Here is an 8,425-nt window from a genome sequence, read left to right as displayed (position 1 = left end):
AGGATTGAATTTACAGCCTCCTGATTGTGAGGCAATAGCTCCATCTAGGCCACTGCACCACCCATGGGTTATGTTGTGGACTGTCAGCTGCTGGCCTCTCCAGCAGCCAAATCAAATGAGGAGGCGGTGTGGGAGTCGGGGCCAGCATCAAGGCAATCTGAGAGCTCAAAGGGGAAAGAGGGAATGGAGTTGTCTTGGCCGTCCATCAGCCCTTAGATGGAGAGTGAACATCCCCCAGGTCTGGAGATGACTGATGTCCCCATCAGGACACCTGAAGAGCAGGAACAGCTGGGTCTAGTGCCTGATGCATGGATACACAGAAGGCAGAGAAGAGGAGAGCAGTGGGAATCTATGGCTGTCCCTCAGGACAGAAGAGCCACCGCTGCTAGCTTAGCCCCACCCTAGCTCTGGGGATAAAAGACATGGGGTGGAGACGAATAGGTGTGGCAGACAATTATTTGTCTCTCTGTCATCAGCCACTGATAGCCTAAACTTTTGAATCCTATCTGGACCTTATCAGAATTTTTTCTTGGAATCTATGGCGCTGAGAGTCAGGCGCACTTTCTGAGTGTGTGTGTGTGTCTGCTGCTGGAAGAAAGCGAGCGCACCTTCCAGGACTTCTTTTGCGAGTGTAGGGAGTGAGACAGACTCCTGGTGTGTTGGGGCCATTTCAGGGGAAAAGGTGGCAAGTATTGCTTTCCACAAGCACTTAGAGATTTTGTTAGCCTGGTGTGAGAGAGGGAGAGACTTTGCCAGGTCTGCTGGCACTCCTAATAAAGGGAACATTTAGAAAGCTTGTCATGTTTGGGAGCCAGGTCAGAACAGGTTACTTAGTCAAATGCTTTACTCAAATTAAGAAGTACATTTCCATAGTAAGTTAGCCAATTGAATATGAGATAATGTTATTCTCCATGATTTATTCTTGAGAAGAATTTATTTCTGATAAATTACCATAGAGTTTTCATTGAATTTAAAGTTCACTCTCCTTATATCCTGGTATAGAATCTTTGCAGATATCAATGTCATACTAAGTGGACTACAAATCCTCCCTTGTTTCTTTCTGAGACACAGTAATTTTCTTCCTCCAATCTCCTAGTGTCATCCAATCTCTTTCTCTCAAATAAAACATCTTTAAGCCATTGATTTATTAATGCGACATTCCAGTAATATTCTTTATTTTTAAAAAGGGGAATTGAAATACAGTAAACTTAGAAACATTCCAAACATATTCTAATTCTGGCAATTTTAAATTCAAGACATTGCTATCTGGACCAAATTCTGAAATCAAGAGATGCTTTAATGTAATGAATTGTTAATTCACAATTTTAGGCAAGCCAATTGTTGATGGTTCAAGTTCTTGACTGGCAACAAGCTAACCTAAAATTATATCACAACTTATTTGCCCATAAATGTATCAACTGCTGAGTAAAGGCAGCAATGCTGAGGCAATCAAAATTACTTACTTAGTTTAAAAATCTCTGATAAATGTTTATCAAATAATTATGAACACCACTATGAAGAGCAGAACTGAAACCATCTCCAGGACCGAGTAAGTTTTTTCCTAGGAACTTTCAGCCTGAAACCAAATACAATAGTCCTTGATTTATGAATGTAATGGAGCCTACCCATTATGGTTATAAAGTTAATTTAATCACTTTAAATGAATGAACCCTTCCCTCCACTCCCCAAAGCATTCGTTAATCAAATGCATGGGTTGTTAAGGGCACATGCGGTACTTCAAGGATGGAGAAGACCAAGGGCAAGGAAAGACTACATACCTCTGGCCACCCAAGGCTTCCCTGCATCCACTGAAATATCCCTTCCCAATCTTAGGATCCCATAGTTGTTTTGGTCTTCTCCACACTTAACCTTTCAAAGATTGGCAGAGATGAGAGCTATGTGGCAGAAAAACAGCTATCTTCTCAGATAAAGGTGAAGCTATTTTCTTTAAAGTTTGTGTTCTTTTATCCCTTGTAAAAGGCTTTTGGCACAGAGAACAGAGGCCTGCAGGCCCATGAGAAGGTTTTTGTTCTCTGTACCAAAACTTGCAAAGGAAATAGAAGTCTTCAGGGGCATGACCTCGCGTTCTTGCAGGCCTCCATCATCTGTACAAAAAGCCCAGGGGCAGAAGGGGTTGTAAGAATAACAAAAACAGCTTCACCACATCTGAGAAGATAGCTGCTTTTTTGCCACATGGCCCTGACTCTTCAGAACTTTGAAAGGTAAATGAACGATCAGTGACAGGATGGGAAGGAGCTGGTGGGCTAGCATAGCATAGCAGAGCCAGTGCCTGTTAGGTTCCAATAGGGGGAGTGTTGCAGCATCTCTATGGTCAGTTGTAAGGGTGAATGACTGCAATGGTACTGCAACATTCATAACTTCAGTACCGTGTCATAAGTAATTGGGGGGGGGTAACTTTTAACTGTTGCTAAGTGAACTATCGTAATGCAAGGACTACCTGTAAATTGTATCCTAGGAACCTTCAGCCTAGCTCAATTTTTTTGTCTTTTCTTTGAGAAATCCTGGGAAGAGATGAAATATGGTACAACTGAAGGTCCTCTGACTCTTGCTTCAAAAACAGGGGAAAGAAAATCCAGGCTAGTCCATCATACAGCAATATTTGGAAAACTATAAGCATATATAATACATGGTCTGTAGGAATTTTAAAAATGAGACAGTAATTTTGGGAAGTCAGAATGGACTTCTTAAGAGGAACAGACTAATCTATAGACTAATCTTTTTTCCTCTATCACAATGCAATCTCTCTCTCTGTCTCACACACACACACACACACACACACACACACTGAGAGAAAGGGAGGGAGGGGAGGGAGGGGAAAAGTTTGATTAGATTGTTGGCAAGTACCTTTAGTAGCCTGGTAGGTGCCCCTCACACATATGTGCTAGTCATTCCCAACTCTAGGGGGTAGTGCTCATCTTTGTTTCAAAGCCAAACAGCTAGCGCTATCCGAAGACATCTCTGTGGTCATGTGGAGCACGGAACAATGTTACCTTCCAACCAAAGTGGTCCCTATTTTTCTACTTGCGTTTTTTACATGCTTTCGAACTGCTAGAAACTGGGACAAGTAATGGGAGCTTACTCTGTTACGCGGCACTAGGGATTAGTAGCCTAGGATACAAATAATTTGATCCTGGAAATTTAAACTCATTAAAAATTTGATATTCCAAAATCATGTTCCTATCAAATTCAATCTTCAATTCTGCTCAGTCATCCTGCTCTTTTAGAATTGCCCTATCCAAATAGAATTCTCCTTTCCTTTTGGAGAAGTCTGAACTAAACAGTTATATCAAGTTACCCATTAGCATTTTGCTCTCTTCAGTGAGCATGAGGTATACAACTCCTCTCAGAGGACCCTACTTTTCTTTGTTTCGAGTTTATTAAAATCCCCCTTTAAAGTCCAATAGACTTACAGTGCATTCACAAAGTATTCAGACTTCCTTCACTTTTGTCACTTTGTTATGCTGCAGCCTGATTTTACAGTTGTTGAAATTTCTTTTTTCTCATTAATCTACACTTAGTATCCATAATGACAAAGTGTAATAGAATTTTAGAAATGTCTGTAAATTTATTAAAAAGAAAAAACTGAAATATCACATTGGCATAGTATTCAGATCTTTCACTCTGTACTTTGTTGAAATACCTTTAGCAGCAATTACAGTCTTGAGTCTTTTTGTATATGAGGCAACAAACTTTGGACACCTGAATTAGGGGATTTTCTGCCATTCTCAAAACTGACTGAATTTGTGGATAACACTTTCTGATTACTGGAAGAAATCATATAAGGAAAAATGTTTTTTTCCTTTTCTTGATCTTTTTGATAATCAGCTGTTCTATCTTTGCTTTGTTTAATGCTGAAACTTAGAGCAGATGTGCCACCTACTGTTGAAAGAAGATATTATACTAGCACACAGTGGAAAAAGACCTTGGCAAGTGAAGATTGATAACAGAAGAAAAACAAGAAGACAGGAAATAGTGAAAAGCAAACAACATCTGGAAGGCCTCTTTACTTTGGTTCCATATCTAATGGCGTTTTGGCTGCTTGGAAACATTTAGTGAGCTTTTTAAAGATTTTTAAGGCAAGGTGGACTATAATTAACAAGAAACATCTTTGAAACTGAACACTTGATTCTGTGGATTAAAGAGATTTGGGGAAATCTGGTGAGCCAATCTGGATTATTAATACTATTTGATAGAACACTTTATGAGGGAAAAAAAAAAGAAAAATTAAACAAGACTTTAAAATTTGGATAATTTTTAGGGTGCATTATTGACCATTTTTAATGACTATGAATTTTGGGGATTTTGAGGAACAATCTCGGGACTGAATAAACTTTACTACCGTGTTTCTCCAAAAAGAAGGCTGGGTTTTATTTTCTTTTGACCCCAAAAAAACAGCTAGGCCTTCTTTTTGGAGGGTTCTAATTATTGACTCACCTCGTGGTGGTTGCACTGACAGCCCTGCCCAACAGGAGTCCACTGCTGGCCCACTTCTTCTGTTCTGCTTGCCGCCACTCACATGCATTGCCCCGGCCTCTGTTTTGCCTCCAGATGCCTGCCAGAAGGCATCTGCAGTTGATAACAGAGCTCCAGATCAATCCAGAGCTTTGTTTTGCCTCCAGATGCCTTCTGGAAAGCCCTCTGCAGCTAATAATAGAGCTCCAGATCAATAGAGTTCCAGTGACACAGTTGTCAGAGGGTGCAAGGCTGGTAAGTAGGGCAGCTCCACACCCATCCACACCCTAGCTTATTTTTTACCTTTGTGCCTCACCCCATCCCCTGCACCCCGGGGTGGGTAGGGTCTTAATTAGAGCCAATTTTATGGGTGGGGCTTAATTTGATCACAGGCACTCAAAACGTGATAGGGCTTCTTTTCACAGATACAATCAAGGTATGCACAGGATAGGAAGAACGAAGGTATTGCCAAAGACTACACAATATTAGATAAACTGTTGATACAGACAGAAAACAGACTGATCAAAGTGCTGTATAGATTTTTGTTGGAATATAAACTAGAGGAGGAACATGTCAAAGAAACCATGGTCGCCTGGGCGAAAATTTTTGGTTACAATGTGGAATTGGCTAAGTGGGAAAAACTTTGGATACTTAATCAGAAATTAACATTGGCTACGGCGTATAAAGAAAACCTTTACAAGATGTTCTACAGATGGCATCTCCCGCCAGCACGGCTTTCTAAAATGTTTAAAAATCTGGCCCCAAATTGTTGGAAGTGTAAAAAAACACCAGGCACTTTCTATCATATGTGGTGGACGTGCAATGAGGCAAAAAAATATTGAAAAATGATTCAATCATGGTTAGAACAAATGGTGGGAGAACAAATTATGTTTAAACCAGAAACCTTTCTCCTAGGCATAATACCGGAGGAGTTTAAGAAAGATACACTCTATCTAATTATACATATACTAACTGCAGCGCGCATAACCTATTGGAAAAAAGAAAATACACCATCAGAGCTAGATATAATCAGAAAAGTGTTGGCCTGTGCAGAAGCAGATAGGCTCACTTTGGAACTTAAAAATAAAGGGGAATCAGAATATTTTGAGGTATGGAATAGATTTTATGACTGGTATAAGTTAAGATGACAAGACTGGAACAAATGTATATATTGTGATCAAACAGAAGGACAGACAATGTATTAAATAGATTAACTGTTAATGGTTGAAACTAGCTGTACATAATGTGAATATACGATCACTCCGACTCCGCGGCATTGCATTGTTTTAAATGTAAAAATAATAAAAATATATAAGAAAAAAAAGGGGGAAAAAACGTGATAGGGCTTCTTTTCAAGGTGGGTCGTCTTTTTGGAGAAACACGGTAATATGGCATTTTTGGTGTTTCAAGGCAATTGGGATATTGGAATCTTGGTGGAATATTGAGTAACTTTCAGCCTATTAAATTATTACAAAATAGAGAGATTATGGAACTGATGCAGGATACAGACGTGGGATTAGAAAACCCCCAGCAAATGTCAATGAAAGATGAACGAAAAACTCAGAAAATAGAGGAGAAATCAGAAAGAACTGAGGAAAGTGGGCTTTCATGTGTTTTGCACTGAGGAGAGGCTTCCATCTAGCCATTCTTCCATTAAGCCCAGATCAGTGGAGGGCTGCAGGGATTGCTGTCCTTCTGGAACTCTGACCATCTCCACACAGGATCTCTGGAGCTCAGTCATAGTGACCATCGGGTTCTTGGTCACTTGTCTTACTAAGGTCCTTCTCCCCAATTGCTCAGTTTGACCGGGTGACCAGTGCTTGAAAGAGTCCTAGGTGTGCCAAACTTCTATTTGAGAATTATGGAGGCCACTTATGCTCTTAGGAACCATCAGTGCAGCAGAAATTTTATTGTAGCCTTCCCCAGATCTGTGCCTTGCAATAATAAAGGAGGCACATGAGCTAAATTTCACGTTTGCCAAGGGTCTGAATACTTATGCCAATATATTTCAGTTTTTTAAAAAATAAATTTACAGGCATTTCCAAAATTCTGTTTTCACTTTGCCATTATGGGGTACTGAGTGTAGATTAATGAGAAAAAAATAATTTTAACAACTGTAGAATCAGGCTGCAGCATAACAAACTTGACAAAAGTGAAGGGTGGCTGAATACCTTCTGGATGCACTGTAGGTTGATAAAGTCATGTGCTATTCCTCTTAAAATAAAAAAATCCTACAGTCACTTTCTCTGCAATATTCCTGCTATTTCATTTCCTCAAATGAATCTTCTCTGTTGGTTGGAGCCAGGATTAGTTCATTGTCTTGGACCATCCTCCATCTTCACAAGGAGAAAGTTGTCAGCAACCTAAATCATGAAGAACCATGCTTGGAAGAATTTATCTCTCAATATATGCCAGGCTAATTAAATTCTCCCTCAATACTACTTTATGTCCTCATGAATGAGCTTTGGGGCGCATTCTTCCAAAGCTCTTATGAATTGTGCTATTTTGTTCTAGAGAAGCATACAAAAATGAAATGACAATTGTTGTAAACATGATCTTCAAAATCAAGTGCTGTTGACAAAACATAATATAATGTAATAACTGATAACGAACAAATTAAAAAAAAGTTTCATAATTTTCTCTAAATTATATAAAATGCAAGCATTTGAAAAGTAAAAAATAGATGAGTATTTCTTAAGACAACACTTGCCAAAACTTTCACAAACTTGGAGACAACTTATGAATTAACCATTAATTACCTTTTAAAGATCAGAAGCTATAAGAAAGATGAAAACAGGTGAAGTGCGTGATCATCGAGCCGGTTATTAGGATAGTAGGATCCCAACACTGTTTACAGATATATATTAATGATGATCAATCTGGATTTCTGCCAAAAAGACAGTTAAGGAATAACTTGAGGACTGTCTTGAATATTTATATAATATTTACAGTATCATAATGAACAACAGAAAAGGCCTTTGACAACTTAAATTGGGCCTTTATTTTTAAAGTATTGGAAGAAATGGATTTTGTTGGGAATTTTATCCAAAGGGTCAAAGCTATTTATATATCACAGAAAGCAAAAATTGTTATAAATTAAAATTAATTAATTGTAATTAATTTAAAAATAAAAAGTTAAAAAGTAATTAAACTTAACTAGGATGAGAGAATCCAAAAGAGTATAAGACGAGAATGTCCTTTGTCTCCTTTTCTGTTTATCCTGGTGTTGGAAGTTTTGAATAGAGATATCAGGCAAGATAAGAAAATAAGAAAATTGGGTTCAAATGTACACATGGGTATTTGTATGTGCATGTATACAATAATACAAAGAATTTTAAAAGTTAATATTGAAACTAGAACTGTTTTTGCTGGGATTAATGAACAGTTAGAAAAGGGACATGGAAGATTATTCTTATGTAAAAATACCACTTCAAGACTATCATATACACTCCTTAATGGAATGAATCTTTATGTTTACAGTATATTTTATGTATACAGTATAAGGCACATTCTCTTATGGATAAGTGTCTCATTCAATAGATTGACGATGTAAACAGAGAATGGGAAAAATTTGAGATTCACTGTATTGGATCCAGAAGTTTTCATTTTTTCCAATTAATATATAATGTATCACGATTTGCAGATTATTTTGGATAATGAAATACTAAATGAAGAACACTAAAGGAATCTCATTAATTTGAATAAAAACACTAACATTTAAATAAACAACCCAATCATATGCATGTTTATTTAGAAGTCAACCCATCCATCAAGCAGAGTTTACTCACAAGTAAATTTGCATAGGATTGCAACATTTATGAAAGTGCAAATTTATGCTCCTGTGCGACAAAGTGTTCTGACATTACATATTTCAAAATGATTTATTCAAAGGTAGGCAACCTGGAGTTTTCCAGGTGTTTTGGACTGAAATTCTCCAAATATTTAACATGCT

The sequence above is a fragment of the Natrix helvetica genome (assembly GCF_964273705.1).
Source record: "Natrix helvetica genome assembly, chromosome: 4".
Lineage (NCBI taxonomy): Eukaryota > Metazoa > Chordata > Lepidosauria > Squamata > Natricidae > Natrix > Natrix helvetica.
The sequence above is the reverse complement of the archived record's forward strand: the minus strand, read 5'-3'. Positions refer to the sequence as shown.